This window comes from Myotis yumanensis, unplaced genomic scaffold, assembly GCF_028538775.1.
Source record: "Myotis yumanensis isolate MYYU_CA2020_CCGP unplaced genomic scaffold, mMyoYum1.0.hap1 SCAF_9, whole genome shotgun sequence".
In the NCBI taxonomy this organism is placed as follows: Eukaryota; Metazoa; Chordata; class Mammalia; order Chiroptera; family Vespertilionidae; genus Myotis; species Myotis yumanensis.
This window is the reverse complement of record NW_027223760.1, coordinates 59927507-59947947: the sequence shown is the minus strand read 5'-3', so window position 1 is coordinate 59947947 and position 20441 is coordinate 59927507. Positions and strand designations below refer to the sequence as shown.

General features: G+C 38.9%; 1 pseudogene; it reads left to right on the top strand.

Annotated features, from left to right (window-relative positions):
• Positions 1–296: 296 nt before the first annotated feature.
• LOC139016009 (ribosome production factor 2 homolog pseudogene) lies at positions 297–19656 on the top strand (annotated as a pseudogene).
• Positions 19657–20441: the final 785 nt, after the last annotated feature.

The window sequence follows — 20441 nt, the reverse complement described above, 5'->3', positions numbered from 1 at the left end:
CCCCACCTCTGTTTTTATTCTCTTTTCAGCAGCATCTCTCCCAGATCAGTCTCTAAAAATCTTTAACTTTGCCTATTTTGATCTGGAAATTAAATCTTATTTATTATGCATCCTGTTTGTTGTCCTTGAAGAACCCCAGCATTCATTTAAAGGGGTCCAGAATGACTTCTTAAACACATTTCTCTCTTTGCTGCAATTAAACAAAGTGGAGCTGTGATTAGTCCTCCACAGGGGGGCAAGAAAAAGACACCCTTGAATCAAAATGGGGGGACCTGGCTGGGCATTATCGCCGCACAATGCAGGAGTTTATTGCTGAAACCTGCTTATCCCCCAGCTCCGTGCTCCATGGGAACTCCAGTCAGGTGGAAAAAGTGATTCTCTTCTCTGCTCGGCAGCCTCAAGTATCGTAAGACCCGCTAAAGCCCCTAAAGCTCTTCCTCGTAACTGAGACATTTAGGATAATCTTTACGGGAGTTTTGCATGAGCTTCTGCTTTTTTGTTGCACTTAGAAGGAGAGTTAATGATGAGCTTTCACTGGCTTCTCCTTTTTTTTTTATTAAAAAAAAAAATCTAAGCCAAAAGCGCCTGTTTAAGTTAAGTACCACCTCCCTCCAGCCCTTGGGAAACCACTCAAGAGGGCTTTGCTTGGCTCTGTGTTCATGACACATAATGAAAACAATTTTACGCTGTGGAGGGAAGTACTGGGCAATTACTGATGTAACAGCCACCTGCAGTAGCGGGCCCTGGCTGCAGCACCGTGGTTCATGAATATTGGATGGTGTGATGTTATTTTGAATGGCTGGGGCAGGTGAAGGGGGCCGAGGGGGTAATAAGTAACTCTGCTGGAGGCTGTGTAGCTGCTCTGTGTCCCCACAGAGCCCACAGTGTAACACCAAGGCGCATCCTGACCCCGCCTGGAGTGGCGCGAGGGCAGCTGAGGCTGAGCGAGAGGCTCTGACAAGTCACGGTGGGCTCCCTTTACAAACCCTTGTCTGACGATTTTACACAATCTTGTCCGATTTAATTTGATAAATTAAGTGTGGATAAGGATTAAATGAGAATTTTGTAATGGAGAAAACTTGTCTTCACTCTTTAATCCAGTTAAGAGGGTATGGGAGAAACTCTATAAAATATTAAGCAATGGCGAGAGAAAGCAAAGTTAAAAACAAAACAAAAAGAGAGAATCGTTTTTGTTTTTTTGTTTTTTTTTACTGTAGTGATAGTTTACATCCATATAGAAGTGAAATGAAAAGAAAATGCTACTCATGAATTTTGGGTTTTGCATGTGAAATACATACAACCTTTGTACACAGAGATGTGTTCATATTTTATACAAGGCCCAGAAATATAGGAGAGACATAGGGATCGCAACATGTTTCACACAATAAAATATGGTTCCTGAGAATTGTTCATGAATAGGTGGAACATTTTAAGTATTATTTCCTTTTTCAAATGTTATTTTCCTAGCAGGAAATATCAAGATTTAAACTGAGTATCCTAGCATAAAGAATATATTTCTAGCATTTCCGACTTTATGATTCCTCCTACTGGCATATTTAAGATTTTAGGGACAAAAATCATATTGTATATGAGCAAGATACAAATAGTATAAAAATTATTTTATAAGACAGTTATATTTCTATAGAATGAAATGGTATGAATACATATTCGTTATCAAGAGTGACAGCTGATGGAAATTCAAAACAATGCCATCTGAAACTCTAATAATTCTTTTTAAAAAATGTGTGCATTTTTAGAATGGTAGAGTTGGCTTTTGAGCAAGAGCCTGGGAAGCGTGTACATTAGACTACAGCCTGAATAGCTCTGTCGAGGAGAACATGCTTAGAAAAAGATACAAAAGATTTGCAGAATCCCTGGACACAAATTGGCACAGAGAACAGAAATCCTGAACAGAACATAGAAAGAAAAAGTAGCAGACTAGACATTCCCAGAATAATGTGGGGCAACAGAGGAATTGCCAGAGTGACAATTTGAAGATTATAAAAGATACGCTTTAATTTTTGTAAGCGGTAGTTTCATAGGTATGCTCATAACATTTCATAACATTAATTTAGAGCTTGTACCAGAATGAAATAATGTGGGGATATGTGAAATTTTTCACTTTAACATTCACCTTGCAATAGAATATTGAAATGCCACTGCTTCCAGTGGTTGACAATCCCATTTGCACTTCAAAAATTACAAAACCAGAATCACAGAAATAACGTGTTTATACAATCTGGGCTTGAGCCACTTTATCAAATGGCAGTACATTACCTAAATTCTAATATTATTTAGTATTGGCATCACTATTTCATGTGTCTATTGGAAGAGTTGGCTCAGCTTGCTTGAATATGCCATCTATCATCTATACATAAGGTATGATGGCAGTCCTTTTTAAAATATTGTTACTTTTCATTAACAAAGAGGAAATGATGACAGATGATCTTGATAAATCATGTCACTATGAGCCACCTCTCTCCACAAACAGGTTGAATGGAAGAGAAATACTATATAATACCAAATAGTGTTAATATAGTAATATTAATAGACATTAACATATATTCAAGAAATTCCAAAATATTTAATTTTGCCTCACTAAGTGCATTTTTTTCTGCTTCACAAGGTATGTTAAAGGTGCCCTGATTTAGCACTTTTATAATGATCAAATTATAAACATGCGGTACATTTCAGATTCTTGTAATTAGGTTTGTAGCTTAAGAGATGTTAAGACTCTGTATGTAAACGACATTATTTAAAAGCCTGTCTTCTAAAAGGAAATTGCTGTTTGACAATTCTATAGAATACCCAAGAAAGGTAATTGCACTGCTCTGGTTGTTAAAGATGCAGGTGTTGAATAAAGTCACTTCTCCAGCTTTTGCAAAAAACTCCAATAATGAAGAGAAGGGAGACGTGATGACATGACTTCATTGTGAAGTCTTTACACTCAGAATCTCAGAGTATTGGTTCCTATTGTCTCCCTCTACTCTCATTGGTAAGACAATAATGATCAGAAGAAAAAACTCCCAGTTGACCCACCAATGCAGAGTAGCTGTGATGAAAGAAAGCCGACTTCTCAGTAAGATTCCTATGGACACCGGTATTTTCAAATCAGATATTGAAATAAAACACCATCAATCAATCAATCAATTGATCAAAGATCATATAATAAAATAGGGACCCAAAAAATAACCACAGTAAAGTCACACCATTTTCTCTTACTCCTGCTGAAAGCATACCCAAGCAATCATTCTCATGCCCTTAATTTTACTAAAGGTTTTTTCCCCCTCTATTCTTTCACATCAAAATGCTTCCTCTTCTACTGAATAGCTGAAGTCCCATCCCTTCTACTTGTTTTCAATGTCTCCAGCCACTGAGCTCCTGTAGTACTTAGTACAGTGATCCCTGATTGCATAGATCTCTGTTCCGTAGTGTAATTCCTAGCTCCTTACTAGCACAGGGTATATTTTTTCACATTCCTAACTCCTTGCCAGGCTTCCCATAGCTGATGATCAATTGAAAGAAACTTATTTGAGTTTCCATTTTCATACAGCAGCCGAGGTTCACAAAGCCTTTTCCACAGATAGCAGCTACTGATTCCCACCACAGCCTGGTCAGAGCAGCAGGGGAAGAGTTCTCCCCCTGATTGCACACAGTGGAGGACTGAGGCTCTGAAAGTGGCAGCATCTAAGCTTGAACTCAGTTCCTTTGGCTCCAAATCAGTGCTCTTGCTACTCTCTCATACTGCCTCTCTCTAGGACGCCTGTTTTCACATGGCTGAGTCATCGGAGTTTGACTTCAAGCAGTGCAGAGTGCCCGCGTGCTGGCCAAGGCACGATCTAGGGTGCTGCTTCTCCTAAGCTAGGGCAAGGTCTGATGCCGGAAGCCGGTCCATCCTTGCTGCTTGACACAGTCACTGAAGGAAAGAAACATCTGCACAGCATATGTTTCAATGGACCTGGCATATATAGCATACTGTTCTTAATATGTTTGCTCCCTTTAAACGCCATGTGTTTTAACCAAGGTCACCTCTCCGAGAAAGGTTGTTTCCCCAGGTGGGGATCTTTCCCTGAGGTTAGGGAGGGGATACAACCCCTTAATTAAGTGCCAGGCGGGTAGTTAAGCTACATAATCTTTACTCCCTGGAATGGAGATAAGAAACGCCCTAACCTTTGTAATAGAAATTGACAGGATTAAAATCGGCTGGTATAAATACAGATGTAACAAGACAATAAACATCAGAACCTCATCAGTTCCTAACCAGAGCTCCGACCAGAACTTTGGCTGGAAATCCTGGCTATAGGTCCTGACTAGGCTGCTGATCAAATGAAGGCTGTCTTCGTGTCATTCCTTCTTCGCTGACTCCGTCCACACCTTTGGGGACCCCTGGACCCGCTGGGATTGGACTCCAGCAGTCTGAGGCTAAGGCAGCGACGAAAAGGCTGTTGTTCTACTGTCTTTCTTGAAAACTGGCTCAAGTCTGGGCTGGGAAGAATGGGAGGGAAGGAGGGAGTAAATACCATTATGGTTAGTGGACTGGATGATTCCAAGGGCCTTTTGAAGTAAGTTGGTCTTAGAGTCCCCCAACCACCCCTTAGTGACACCTATCACTGAAAAGGAAAAACGAACTGCCAGGGAAATGGAGACATATGGTGGTAACTTTACACACTGGGTAGTTTACTTTCTCATGAATAGAGATGCTGTCTGAGAAACCCGGTGGGCAGAAAATCTGAAGCTGCTTCTATGGTACTTCCACAAAGGAAACTGGCCTTTGGCGAATGATGAAACCATGCTGGTTATGATTTCTCCTTTGAAGTCTAGCTTCCCCCAAGGGAGACTCCAGGAAATAGCAGGTAGGTGTCATGGAGTTTTTATTAACCTGGATAGTGCAGTTGGCCCCCAGGACTCACTCTCAATCTTTTTAGGACAGAGCAGCTGCACCACTTTGTGTGAACAACAGTCTTCTTCTACACTTCAACCAAAATTCCAGAACCTTATGTGGGATTCTGGAGAACGCAAGTCCTACTGATCGGAACTCATCTCACCCCACCCGACCTTTGGCCCTTGCTAGGTATACGTCAGCCTCACAGATTACGTCTGTTCCTCACACGTGTGAGACTGGTCCTCGCCTTTAGTGTCTTGATGTTGCCGTGGAGGGGAATGCTTTCCCTTGGGGATGGGGCTGGCCTTGTCTTTTTAACCAGGTCTCAGATGGAAGACCACTCCCCAGAGAGAGGGCCACTTACAGTTGTCCCTCAATTGTCACAGCATCTTATTTCACACCTGTGGGAACAATCATGAGTGCCTGAATTCAATGTTTTTCTTCCCACTGCTCCATGAGTCTTGCCTGCCTTTTTAAAAATAGATTTTATTTTTAGAACAGTTTTAGATTTACAGAAAAATTAGAGAGATAGCGCAGACTCAGAGTTTCCCTGTATCCTCCACCTTCCCCCTCCCTCTGTCCTCTATAATTTCTTGTATTATTCCCAACTTACATTTAGCAGAACACATTTGGTATAATTAATGAACCAATATTTTTATTTCACATTAAATGTATTATCACCTACTTCAAATGTAAACTCAACAATGCCCAGAAATCTTACAGTGTGATGCCATTATAGGAAATGGGCCTGTACTCACCAAGTTATCCAAAACACAATCCTAAAAATTATATTTGATTTCTACATTGAACATCTCATTTCTAATTTATCAGTATACCTACTTGATTATTCTTCCAAAATTTGTAATGAACCAATAGTGATACATTATTATCAGCTAAAGTTTATAATTTATACAGATTTCCTTAGTTTTTTACTGAATGTCTTTTCTGTTCTGGGATCCCGCCCAGGGAGGGTAGCATATTCCTGTTAGTCCTTATGATAATACAGGCATTTCTCTGCTGTGACGGTTTCTCAGACTTTACTTATTGCCTGACTTTCTGATTGCCCATGCTGTGAACAGTGCCTGCCACACAACAGGTACTCAAAAATATTTGCTGAGTGTGTGAGAATGAATTAATAATAGCTTGAGTGAAGAAGTCATAATTAGCAGTATATTACCTTGCATTTGTTTTGCACTATATAATTTATAAAATGCATTCACTTATCTTATTCATTCTCCTGGTAATCCTGTGAGGTAGGTCAGGGGATGAATATTATTCCTCATGAGACCTAAGGTTCTGGGAGGTTAGTGAATTGCCTTTGGAATAGAAAAGCTGAGATGGTGCTCTGGGTTCCCTGAGGATCCTATTCTTTCTACCACCCCAGAGGAAAGGAAGGACCGAAAAAGAAAATAACAATTAAGGCCAGTTGTCAAGGCTCAGTGGTTGGGCATCGACCCATGGACCAGGTTACAATTTGATTCCCAGTCAGGACACATGCCCGGATTGTGGGCTCTATCCTCAGTGTGGGCCATGCAGGAGGCAGCTGATTAATGATTGTCTCTCATCATTGATGTTTCTATCACTCTCCCTCCCCCTCCTTTCCACTCGGATATCAATAAAATATTTAAAAAGAGAATAACAATTGAGCCCATTTTATTCCTGGTGGTGGGTAAATCCAGCCCAAAGCCTCTGTAATCTTTACCAAAAATGATACAACAAAAAAATAAATAAGCACAACAGGCAACAGATAGATGGATAGATAGATACATAGATGATAGACAGATAGACTCATGCTTGACTCTGAAATTTAGGTCAATTGACTTCATTGATGTACTTTTAAAGTAAACACCTAAATTTGTATTTGTTGAGTGAATATTTAATGATTCTTAATTGTATGTACATTGTTAAGATTTAATTGGAAGATATAACTTATTAGCCTAAGGCGGTTTTAAGAAAAGGCACCATAGTAGAACTGGTACAATATGTTATACTTGCTAATTCCAGTAAAGGCAAGTTAGTGGGATATCAGTAATAAAATTACTTATTTTCTGACATTATAGAATAATCAAATTTTTAGAAGATGAAAATCTAAAATCTAATGTTTTTAAAGGAATTACTTCTTTATTTTGAATAATGATATGGAGTTTTACAGTTGGTAGGGACTTCTGTAATTTAACCCTCTCATTTTACAAGTGAGGATGAATAAACTGAAAGAGGTTGAGTAACTTTCCAAAGTTCCATTTGATGGTAAAAGGTAAATCTTGATCTCAGGTGTTTTGGCTTCCATTCCAATATTCTTTCCCTTTATCAAATCATGTCTCTAATTCCTGAATCAAAGGAGTTTGAACTGAGTTGTTATTCTAATAATAAAGCTTGTGCAAATGTAACCATTCATTTTTTTCTAAATAGTGATAGATAAATTCTTAATGATGAGCTAATTTGTTTACTTCTACTTATCAAAGCTGTGTTGGATGAAAAAGGGCATGATTCCCAATGTTTTATGGAAAACTATAAAGGAGGAGTAATATACCTGCGTCAATCAACCTTTCTATTGAAATTTCATGCTATTCCTGGTCAAGATTAAAATTAGCAACCTTTGTGGATGCTTCTGCAATAGAAAGAATATTCCAGAATAATTAAGTATTTTAGATACCAAATCAATACTTGCCATACGTGAGTGACACAATGATTAAAAACATCATTATAAAGAAGCAAGAAACATGACGGGTTCTCTAGATGTTACCATCCTCCTATACTGTAGGAATTTATAATGCAGTAGCCAATCCTCTGTAGAGCTAGTGAATGTTATTTTTCAGCTCCATGTGAGAGGCACAATATCTTCTGACCTGATTAAAAAAGCTTATTTAGAGGCAAATGCTATAGCTCAAAATGTTATATGGGATTTGTTGAGGGTGAGAAGGTTTATGTCATAAAAACGGGAAAACCCTGTTGGTTCAAAGGAAAAAGATAGAGGGAAGAATTTTTTGTTGTTGTTAACAAATTAAGTTAGTTCAGACTTCTGACTAAGCAGGTTATTGAAGACCAATATGTCCAACAGAGATGATAACCTGGAGAGAAAATAAAAAGCCCCATAAAGAAGAACTGTGATAAGGCTCCTGTGGTGATAACCCAGCTTTCTTTTACCCAATCAGCCAAGGTGAACATGAAGGATTATCAAGAGAGCCTAGGTCATGATTAGGGGAAAGCAAACCCTCAATTATGTAAGGAAGTGGCAGCTATTGGGAGAGTTATGCTGTGACCTGCCTTCCTATTTAATGAGCTGATTCATTATAGGTAATGTATGTTATTTTTCATTCTAACTTACAAGCAGAGTCACCGATTTGCTCATTTTTGTTAAGAAACTAAAAGATGGGAGCAATGTTAGGGTATTTGGTTGAGGACAACATTTGAGCTGGCTACAGCCAGAATCATGCAGAACCCTGTGGTCAGATAAATTAGTCCGTCAGTCAGGGAATCAGTATTTATTGAGTTTTTTCTATGTCTGTGGTTTGGGAAGTAGAAAGTCAAGGGCATATTTATTGCTGACTAGTTTACAATTAAGTCTTAGATTATAAACTAGGGAGCCATCTCTCATGTGACTTCAGGCAAAGCATTTGACTTTCAATCTTTGCTTATTGCAAAAATAAAATGAGAAAAGAGATCTGCCTCTATCAAATTCATTGCATAGTATTCAGACCAAAGAACACTTGATTCTTGGTCAACAATTACTAGCTATGAGATATTGCATATAATTATTATTACCATCTAACATTAGCATAACACATGTGTTTCAATTAATGAACCAATGTTTTTTTATTTCACATTAAATTTATTATCACATAAGTGATTTAACTAACCTTTCTATGGACCCTGATATGTTTAGGTGCTTCACAAATGATAGCTAATGTTCATAACGACAGATCAGTTTTATTGAACATAAACATCATAGTTATATATAAGTACCGAGAAATGTATGAGGTTGTTACTACAAAAAAAGTTTTCTAGGGTGATTCATAAAAGAAATGCATTTTAATGGAGAAAGAAGGAAATTTGTCATTATCTATGAAAAATGTAAATATGCACATCTGAAAACAGCTGGGAAATACTGTGGAGATAACAGTATGATACATCACAATAGTATAGGGATGTTTGTGGCTTATTATTTGAAATAGCAAAGATTAGAAAAAAACTTAAATTTCTGTAATAAAAGCTATAATTACTAGTTTATTGAGTATTAACTATATTTCAAGTATTGTTAAAAACTTAAAAAAATAATCATTTATTTATCATAAAATCCCTGTGGGAGGAGGTACCATCATCATCCCCATTTAACATGTATTCATATCAAAGAATTGTGTACTGTCTTGAAATGTTGTTCAAGTAAAAATAAGTGATTCAAAACTCCATTACACACACACACACACATACACACACAAACACAAACACACATAAATATTGTAAGATTGAATTTAAAAAATAATCCAACAATAGCTTTCTTACAAGAGACTCAGTTTAAATAGAAGGACACAGAAAAGCTAAAAGGGAATAGAAAAATATATAACATTCAGCCACAATATACAAAAATCAATTGTATCTCTATACACCAACAATAAAGGCATAGAAAATGAAATATTAAAAATAATATCACCTTGCCCTAGATGGTTTGGCTCAGTGGATAGAGCACTGGCCTTCGGACTGAAGGGTCCCAGGTTTGATTCCAGTCAAGGGCACATGCCTGGGTTGCGGGCTCAATCCCCAGTAGGAGGTGTGCAGGAGGCAGCCGATCAATGATTCGCTCTCATCATTGATCTTTCTATCTCTCTCTCCCTCTCCCTTCCTCTCTGAAATCAATAAAAATATATTTTTAAAAAATGATATCACCTATAATAATAAAGTATGTCAAGCACGTGGAAGAAAATAAAAGATATTTAAAAGTTCTACACTAAACACTACAAAACATTGTTAAGATCAACTTAAGAATACCTAAATAAATGGAGGATATACTATGTTGATGAGTTAGAAGACAGAATAATACTATACAGGTGTCAATTCTACCAAATTGACCTGTATGGTCAATGGAATTCCAATCACTATCCCAGCCGAGGTGTATGTGCGTGAGAGTGAGATTTGAAAAGTTTATTCTAAAATTTACATAAAGAGTTAAGAATAGCCTATACAATCTTAAAGAAGAAGAAGAATATAACTTGAAGAACTAAACTACCAGACATAATAATGACTAATAAATTAGAGTTTGTACAAGGATAGACAATAAACCCAATGGAACAGATCAGAATTTAGAAATAGATCCAAACACAAAGGTTCACCTGATGTTTGACAAAGCTGACACTACAATGTAGTGGGGTAAAAATGACAATTATTTTTTTCAATAAATGATGCTGAGTCAACTGGATATCCACTTGGAAACAGATGAATGTTGAACCTTTTGGGTCACACCATCCACAAAATTCATTTTTAGTCGGATTGCAGATCTAAATGTGAAAGGTTAAAAAAATAAAGCTTTTAGGAAAAAACTTAGGAGTATGTGTCATGACCTTGGAACAGGCAACTATTTTATAAACAGGGATAAGAAACACTAATAATGAAAGAAAAAGAATTAACATAAAAATTAAAGACTTCTGGTCATGAAAAGATACTATTAAGGGAGGGAAAAGGCAAGCCACAGTTGGAGAAATTATTAGCACTGCATATATCATACAAAGAATTCATACCTAGAATATAAAGGACTCCTACAAACTAACAATTAAAAGCAAACAACCCAACATAAAAAAAAGGTAATGCTGAATAGCACTAAACAAAAGATAACCAAGTGGCCACAGGAAAACAGAAGAATGCAAACAACTGCAATAAGATCAATTAAATGCAAATATATACATTGCTGTAGAAACATAGCTAACACTTTGTCCTGCTACCATAATGAATGAGCATATGTATCATACACAACAAAATACTTTGCAAGAATAAGGGGCCCACCTGTGCAGTTCTGAGACTCAAAAGAAATGAGACCTTGAACAATTCCTATAAGCCTTGTCTACTTGCAAAAACAACTTTATCTCTGACTTTTGCGATGAAAACAGGCCATGACCTTTGTGGATATGATAATCGTGTGAGAAAGTTGCTCTTCCCAACCATTAATAGATCAGTCAACTAATGCAACTTGGAAATGTTGAGGGTTTTTCTTATTCAACTAACTTCTTAGTTTTTTTGTTTGTTTGTTTTTGTGACGCTTCTGAAGTCTGACTCTCTTGTACTACTTTGCAAATCAACTTTTCTTCTTCAAAATCTGCAAGTCTTCTTTTGACAATCTTAAAACATACTATAATTCTGCTCCTACTTACATACCCAACACGGTGAACTCATGTGTTAAAAGATATGTATAAGACTGTTTACAGCAGAGCATAAATCAATTAATTGTGGTATGAAATGGATAGAATAGAATGAATAAATGAATCATGATTCATATATTCAATGGAATGCTATACAACACAAGAATAAACCATCTATCATTACATGCAACAACATAGATCCATCTCACAAACATAACTTTGAGAAAATGAGTCCAGACACACAAAATACTTTATGATTCCACTTACATAAATTTTTAAAACAGAACGTTTATCTATAGTGCTAGATGTCAGGATGGTGAGCTATGGTTACCTTTAGAGGTGGATAACCATCAGCTTGAAGGGTGTCCTATGTGGTGGTAATATTCTTTCTTGACCCACGTGCTAGTTACATTTTTACTTTATGAAAACTCATCAAAATTTACACCTAAGATCTGTACATTTTTTTGGAAGTATGTCATACTTAAAAATAAAGTTTATTGCCGAAACCGGTTTGGCTCAGTGGATAGAGCGTCGGCCTGAGGACTGAAAGGTCCCAGGTTTGATTCCGGTCAGGGGCATGTACCTTGGTTGCAGGCACATCCCCAGTAGGAGATGTGCAGGAGGCAGCTGATCGATGTTTCTCTCTCATCGATGTTTCTAACTCTCTATCTCTCTCCCTTCCTCTCTGTAAAAAATCAATAAAATATATTTTTTTTAAAAAATAAAGTTCATTTTAAAAGGGAAAAGGACATAGATTGATGACAGAAAGACAAAAGCATATGATATGACATGATTGGTATGAAGAGCAGCTCAGTGTCCTTAAGACTGACTGTGAGGGAGATTGGTCTGCTTGTGTGGAGAACAGAAGCTGTGTGTGTGTGTGGGGGGGGGGGGGGGCAGGGATGGGGTGGGGGGCGGGGAGAAAGCTGAACTCATTCCTTACAATCCTCAAGTCCAGGAAGGGATTGGTAGTGACTTAAAATAGTCAAAGGAACAGAGAATTAAATTTCAAGAAGACTGAGAAGAGGCTTTGGTCTGTAGTATGAGGAAGGCAAAGGAGAGTCAATGTATTCAGTCATGGGTCCCGCCATGTCAAGGGCTGATGAACAATCAACATTCCGCTGCATTCTTGTCTCTTTAATGTTGCTCATGATTAAATTGACTAGCTTAATACATCTAAAAATTTTATGTAATATCCTTAAATGCTGGGTGTGAATGTAGCTGAAGCAGTTTACACAACTGCAGAATTATTTGGTAGAGCTTACTGACTATAACATGCAAATGCATGAATCATCAAATACTATCCAGTATTTAGTGATCAGCTCCTATATACTCAGGCCCTGGGGAAATAGAATAAAAAAATAAGATGTTTAGGTCCTCAAAGGAGCTAACAGCATACAGGGAAATAAAAGGCTACCATATAAAACCACTGAGTGAATATAAGAATACTTTGTGTGAAGGGCTAACATCCAAGCATCCATCAAAGGATCTCTGCTATGTGAAGGAACCATGGGGTACATCAGCAGGAAACATCTGAGGGAATTTTCTTGACAACAGCATTGGAACAATATACATCATTATGTTATAGTCATATTTAGACCATTTATGGTATGAAATGTAGGTTTTTGCATTGGTATGGGGACTAATTATTATTTTCCAACCTATGCAAATAGGATGTGAGCATGATACGCTTAAGCAAAAAACCCTATGGATCATATAACATGGATGTTTCTATGTGTTGGAATTCATATGGATCCAGTCATTCTGGCAGTATTTTTTATTTTTTAGATATATTTTTATTGATTTCAGAGAGGAAGGGAGAGGGAGAGAGAAACATAAATGATGAGAGAGAATCATTGGTTGGCTGCCTCCTGCACACCCCATACTGGGGATCAAAACTGCAACCCGGGCATGTGCCCTGATCTGGAATCAAACTCTGAGCTCCTGGTTCATAGGTAGACCCCAAACCATTAAGCTACCCCGGTCAGGCATTTTGGTAGTTTTTAAATGAAATGGAAGGTCAGTAATACTTTGGAGCTCCATGGAACACCCCTTACTGATCACGCAACATGAAGAAATACCCATTCTCTTACTTTAAAATGAACAATTGAGCACTGGCTGGTGTGGCTAAGTGGTTACAGTGTTGACCCACTGACCAAAGGGTCGTGGGTTCGATTTCCAGTCAAGGGCACATACCTGGGTTGCAGGCTTGATCACTGACCCTGGTCAGGATGAGTGTAGAAGGCAACCAATCAATGTGCTTCTCTCACATCAATGTCCCTTCCCCTCCCCCTTCCCTTCCCTTCCACCAAAAAAAAAAAAAAAATCAGTGGAAAAAATATCCTTGGGTGAGGATTAACTGACTAACTAACTAACTAACTAACTAAATAAATAAATGGAGCAATTGAGCTGGTACTATAAGAATCAAAATGGTTCCAGAAGTAGTAAGATTTCCACTCAAAACCAGCAAAACAACTATTAGACACAGAGTCGAGCTTTGAGATGAGCATCTGGGTTTTAGTGCCCTGGCATGCAGCAAAGACCATGAAAATGAATTCATAAGTAGACAGAAGAACCCTTAGAGCTTTGCAGAAATATGCGGAAGAGTTGCCATTAGAATAGACTGGGCTGCCTTTTAGTGGAGGGGTTCAGAGCGTTAAAATTGGAAGCAGTCATGTCAATGTCATCTCATCCATTCCCTCAACAGATATTTATTGAGGATCTGTTTGGATGCCAGGCACAATTCTAGTCCTTGGCGATACGACAGTGAACAATATAAGGAAGGGGCCTACTTTCAAATAGATTATATTCTAGAGCAGAGAAAATATAGACTTGAAAACAAATATGTAAATCAAAGGGCTCTATAGAAAAAATAAAATGGCATGAGGAGTGCCTGGAATAGGGTAGATCCCTCCACCAGGACTGCTGGCCAGGCCACTCTGTGGACCCCAGTGATGAGAAGGAGGCAGCAGTGAGATGGGCACAATAGCACAGCTTTGAGAAGCCTTGAACATGCTGGTTACAAGTAGCACGGGGGAGTTTACTTGATTGCTGTCACCAGAGGTTCTTGGGGAAGACCTGTAGCTCTGATGTAAGCTAATGGATGCACTGGGGTCTGAGGGGGAAGACAATTAGAGAAGCTGTGCAAAGTCAGCATTGCCCTTGCACTGCTAACATGTCTGAGGACAACCTATCCAAAGACACGCCCAGCTGCAACCTGACAGGCACATGCAGAGCAAAATAACCCCTGAATCTTCTATGACTGTGCAGCTCTAACCGCGCACTGAAACACCCTTTCCATTGCAACGGCATGGGATGTCATTACAGAGCCTCATGTTTCAGTGGAAGGAGTCCAGACCCAGACTTTGAAGACTTGAGTTCAGGTGTGGACTCTACCTGTGAAAACGGTGTAAACTCAGACAAGCTGCCTCATCTTTCTGAGTCTCAGGTACTTCATCTGTACCAGGAAGAATGAAACCAAGATCACAGAGTGACAGAGTTACTGCAATGATGACATGAAATCAATATCTATAAAAATCCCAAAACAAAATGCAAATATTTGCGTCAGAATTTATTCGTCCTGAACCTAATCCAGCCCCACTGTGGATGGACTAGCCTCTTAAATACCAGCCACAATAGATATACCCTTTATATCCTCTCATTCCCTGTGAATTGCCAACCAAGAAGAGCTGACTGGCATCTTTAGATGAAGCATCTGCCTCTGGCTTCTCTCCATAAGGGCAAATTATTCTGAATTTCTTGGTCCAGGTGCTGTGTCTATCCAGTGCATCATGCACACACCTAGGGCATGATGCCATTCAGCCTGAAGCAATTCACATTAGAAATATTCGAGCCACACCTCTGTCCATTCACCTCTTTTTCCTGGGGAGCCTGTGGCCATTCGTGGCTCATTCAGTGTCTTCAAGTGTAAGTCAGGAAAACTGTGGCAGGAATGTTCCTTGTGATGGTGACCAAAGACCATAGCAATTCAATGTGCTCACTGATAAACAGTCCCGCTGTGGTTCACACTTTTCTGGTTGCCTATCTTCCTCTAAGTTTTTTCTTTGTTTTCTTTTTTTCCTCTCTCTCTTCCTTCCTCCCACTCTCCTTACCTCTCTCTCTCTCTCTCTCTCTCTCTCTCTCTCTCTCTCAGAATATGTGTTAATACTTTCCAAAAAACGAATCAAAGGCTACCCATTTCTGAAAGCTAGATACACATGGACAGTACCTTTATAACGATTGTTACAAAATGACTGGAATGCAAAGAATGGAACCTCCATAGGAGCTTTAAACCGAGTATGAGCGAACAGTGATTGCCCGGCTACATGTGGCCTACCCAGCTTTATAAGACTTGTGATCTAATGGCAAAGCAAAAGGAATCAAACAGAAATGGCTCCCATGGGCTCCACATGTAGCTTTCAGCCAGATGGTGGCAGGGTTATTCCATCATATGCAGAGTTGAGTCCTGGGATCTGGCTCTTATAAGAAGTTATGGCACTAAGCCTCACCATTCACCTGTATTAGTTTCCTATTGCTGTAAGAATTTACCACATACTTAGGGGCTTAAAACAACACAAATGTGTTCTCTTGATCTGAAGTTTAAAATGAGTCTAAAAGGGCTAAAATCGATATGTTGGCAAGGCTGGTTCCTTATAGAGGATCTAGGGAAAATCAATTCTGTCTCTTCCAGTTTCTATAGGCTGCCAGCATTCCTTGGCTTGTGGCACACCACTACAGTCTCTGCTTCTGTGGTCACATCGCCTCCCCCTTACTACCCACTCTAATCTCCTGCCTCTCTCTTATAAGGACCCTTGTGGTTACCTTAAGACCACCCAGATAATTCAGGATAATCTTCCCATATCAAGATCCTTAGTTTAATCACATCTACAAAGTCCTTTTTGCCACATAAGGTAATATTCACAGATTCCTGAAATTAGGATGTGTACATCTTTGGGCACCATTATTTCCATGATTGTTTGCCTGGTTCAAGCTGCCCTGACTAGTTGGGGATGAGAGGAATTGTCTAACCAGAGGAGAAGAAAGCTCAAACTGGCTTAAACTGACAGAAGCTAACCACATTTTCTTATCGCTATTCCAATATCTTAACTAGTTCTTGACATACAATAGGTACTCAAAAGGACAAGACTGCAGTTGTCCCCCAATATGCATTTCATACTTTGTCCTATGTCAATAGAATGCCATCATTTAGTTGAGCACAATGCTGCTTGTCATTAGGTGTTTTCAAGTTCTGGCTCATGGGAGCAGAAGACAGATGTACAGCTTCCAGACTATGCTCCTGGAGTGAAGCAGTGAGCCCTTCCTCCCTCTCTCCTTCCCGTCCTGCTGGCTGTAACTAAGATGTGATCATGGGAATGGAAACCACTTGATTATTCCATGAGATGGGAGCCCTGAGCTGAGGACCAGCAAGGTAGGCAGAGCCTGGGTCCTTGACATGGTGGGACTGCCTTGTCTTCCTGGGACTGTTTGTGCTCAAACTATTTACAGACAATTAGAGAGCAATAAACTTCTCTCTTGTTTCGGCCTTTGTTACAGGAGCCAAGCTTGTGTCCTGTATAGTTTTCAATGTATTAGCTTGATATCTCTCCACAGCTTTGCCGCTAAATGGATATATGATCTTACAAAGATCAGTTTGCCTCTCTGAACTTTAGTTCCTTTAGCTGAAAAATAGAAATGATAATAACGTGTACCTCATGTGTTGCTGATATTAAATGAGAGTGAACATGTGGCCATCATTTGTGAACTCTAAGGCACTTTATAAATATAAGGGTTGAAAGATTAAAATGTAAATTCTGATTCTTCCTCAAACGTGCTTGGCTTTTTAACATTTCATTGTCTAAAAGGCTCTGCAAATTTTCTCATTGACTTTCACTTATTTAATAAGGTCAGCAGTATAATTTGTACTATATATGTAAACTTTTTTTCTTCTAGGATTTAATAAAAGTATTTTTATTTTGAGTAGAAAAATGAGACCCATTAATTATTTTTCTGAATGACCCTTTGTAAAAATGTTTTCACCACTAACCTTACCTTCTACCCTTTTAAGTCACTGGCTGGGGCTTCTGTAACAAAAGACAGATTACAAGGAGAAAAGCATACAAATTTATTTAATATAAGTTTTATATTAAAATAAAGAAATGAAGACCCAAAGATCCAATTTGAGGTGAACATTTATATACTGAATTGGAGAGAAGGTAGTAAATTCTGCAAGCATAACAAAACAAAGGGCTAGGGCAGAAAATGGTGAGAAAGTAATTAGGAAAATAAGGGTTAGAGTAACAAGTTTGTTTGTACAGACTTTTCTATACTTTGACTTCTCATCTTTGGTGATAAGAATGGACATCTTCCATGTGGTGTTTTATCTCCTTTCAGGAAGAAAGGAGGAGGGGTCAGAGCACCCATCTTGCATCGCATCGGCTGTTTTTTTAAGTGCTTTTTCATCAAAATAATCTTTATGCCCAAGTGGCATATTTTGGGGTGGCATATTTTGCTACCCTTCCCCAGGCTTAAACTATGCCCATTCCTCTGTCAGTGAACGTGTGTAAGAGAACATGGTTACCTAAGTTCGGATTTAAATGGAAAACTGGAAAAGGAAATGTGAAAGGCTGTGTGCTGGGTGGGATAAGAAGTCATTCCAGGAACGAGGATTGGTTGCCCAGAGTGGAAAAGTGGTCAATAACCAACCCTTCCAACATGAAGAGAGTTGAGCATACCCTGCCCAAGGAGCCGGGGACAATAGCTCTGATGTTCTCGGTGATGCCTTGTCTCCCAGCTCAGATCCAGAGCTCCGGTTAAGCCATGGTTTGAATTCCACATTCAGAATGTGCTGATAGCAGAGCTTGAAGGGCACAGACGGCATAGGGTGCAGTCTGGTTGCTAGACTGTTCTTCCAGGTCCCAATGCCTCTGGGTGTGTCCTCAGGTTGCCTTTTTGGTTAGTCTTTATTCATTTTGATTCTTTACCATTCTACCCTCTGTGGGACCTCAGTTATGGCAGAAAAATGAGAACTTTGAAACCGAAGAAAGCGGGTAATATTGAACTCTTACATTTTGGCATCAGAAGTCCTTAAGAAAAGGCTTTATCAATGTTTAATATAGTGAATTGAACATACGGTCCCTTTTGTTATCCTTTGGTCTCCACATAATAAAAGTTATCCACTGACAAATTTTACCATGTTTGTGCGCAAATTCAAAAACAATCCTTGCCCTAACTGGTTTGGCTGAGTGGATAGAGCGTTGGTCTGCAGACTGAAGGGTCCCAAGTTTGATTCCGGTCAAGGGCACGTACCTAGGCTGCAGGCTCGATCCCTAGCCCTGGTCAGGGCATGTGTGGGAGGCAACCAATTGATGTGTCTCTCTCATGTCAATGTTTGTCTCTCTCTCCCCTCCTCCCCTCTTTTCCACGCTTTCTAAAAATCAATGGGAAAATATCCTTGGGTGAGGATTAACAAAAACAAAAAAATAATAATAAATTTAAAAATTTAGCTTCTTGCGGTAATCCCACGGTGCACATGTGTTAGCGCAGCTCCGGGTGCGGTAGATGGAAGCTCTGGATGGGATTGTAAAGCCCCAAACGAACCGAAACTCAGTGAATATATTAAAAATGCCATACTTATTAAAGGGGGAAATGCAAATTCAGCAGTCACACAAGTACTTAGAGATGTGTATGCATTGAAAAAACCATATGGCGTTCTGTATAAAAAAAAAATATTATGAGACCATTTGAGGATCAGACATCACTGGAATTTTTTTCAATGCAATCAGATTGTTCTTTATTTATGTTTGGCTCCCATAATAAGAAGCGGCCAAATAATCTATTAATAGTTCATATGATTGAATTAGGTATTGAGAAGTTTGTCTCTCTAAAAGATATTAAGAATAGTAAATGCCCTGAGGGAACATGTGAATATTTGCTGGTAATGACTTTGATGTAACAGAAGACAACAGAAGGCTAAAAAGTCTTCTTATTGATTTTTTTCAGGAGCCCCGCAGTATCAAATACCTGCCTGGCTGGTTTAGAGTATGTCCTACACTTCACTGCACTGAAGGGGAAGATTTACTTTCAAAGCTATAAGCTGCTGTTGAAGACATCTGGTTGCAGAACACCACGGACTGAATTGGAAGAGATGGGACCCACATTGGACCTGGTGCTGAGGGCACATCTGGCCTCAGATGACCTTTATAAGTTATCCATGGAAATGCCAAAAGCCCTCAAGCCAAAGAAAAAGAAAAGTGTCTCCCATGATACTTTTGGTACAACTGTGGAAGGATTCATATGCAGAAGCAAGACCTAAACAAACTACAAACCAGAAAAATGAAGGGGCTGAAGAAGCGACCTGTAGAAAGGATAACAGAAGACCAGGAGAGAAAATCAAAGAGAATTAAAAAAAAATTGATGGAACTTAGCCAATAACTTGTTTCATTGTAGTCTGTTGACATAAATAGAATTATGTCAAGCATCAAAATAAATGAATTAATTTAAAAATTTAGAAAATAAAAGAAATCCTTAAGAAGTAATTAAATTTCAAATTTGCAATTCAGTGGTCATTCAGACCTTTCTACTTTTGTGTTTGGTATATATGGGGCACCTTTTGGAAGCTGTTCCACATGCAAAGGATTGTTCTGTTGACATAAAGAGAATTATGTCAAGCATCAAAATAAATAAATTTTGACATAAAGAGAATTATGTGGGAAGGCTACCCATTCAACATGAGCAAATACCAAACTGGTGCATGCAAAGCCACCCATACACTGCAATTACACACTGGAAGCTCATAATAGGTGCATGAACCACTTCCTGTATGAGTTACTCAGCTTTATGCACAACTTTTCTCATTGGAAGGACCGTGTCTTCTGGCTCTACCTTTAATAATGGTGATAATCGTAATAACTGTAATAACTCAGCATTACTTTCTAATTACAAAGAAAATTTCTCCTAAGGAGCTCAAAGCACTTCACAGACATGATCTCATTCATTCCCAGAACCTCTCTGTGCTGTCTGTCGGTCACTAGCAAACTCATCATACCAGATGGTCACATCCCACTTCTCGGTGCTCTCACCAGGCCAAGACGGCAAGGGGAGCCTTCGCACACCCCAAGCTCTGGCAGAAACTTTCAGCCATTTCTCAGTGATCTTTATGATTCAACTTTAGATATCAGTGTCTAAAGCATCACATGCCGGCTGCACATCTATAGAAG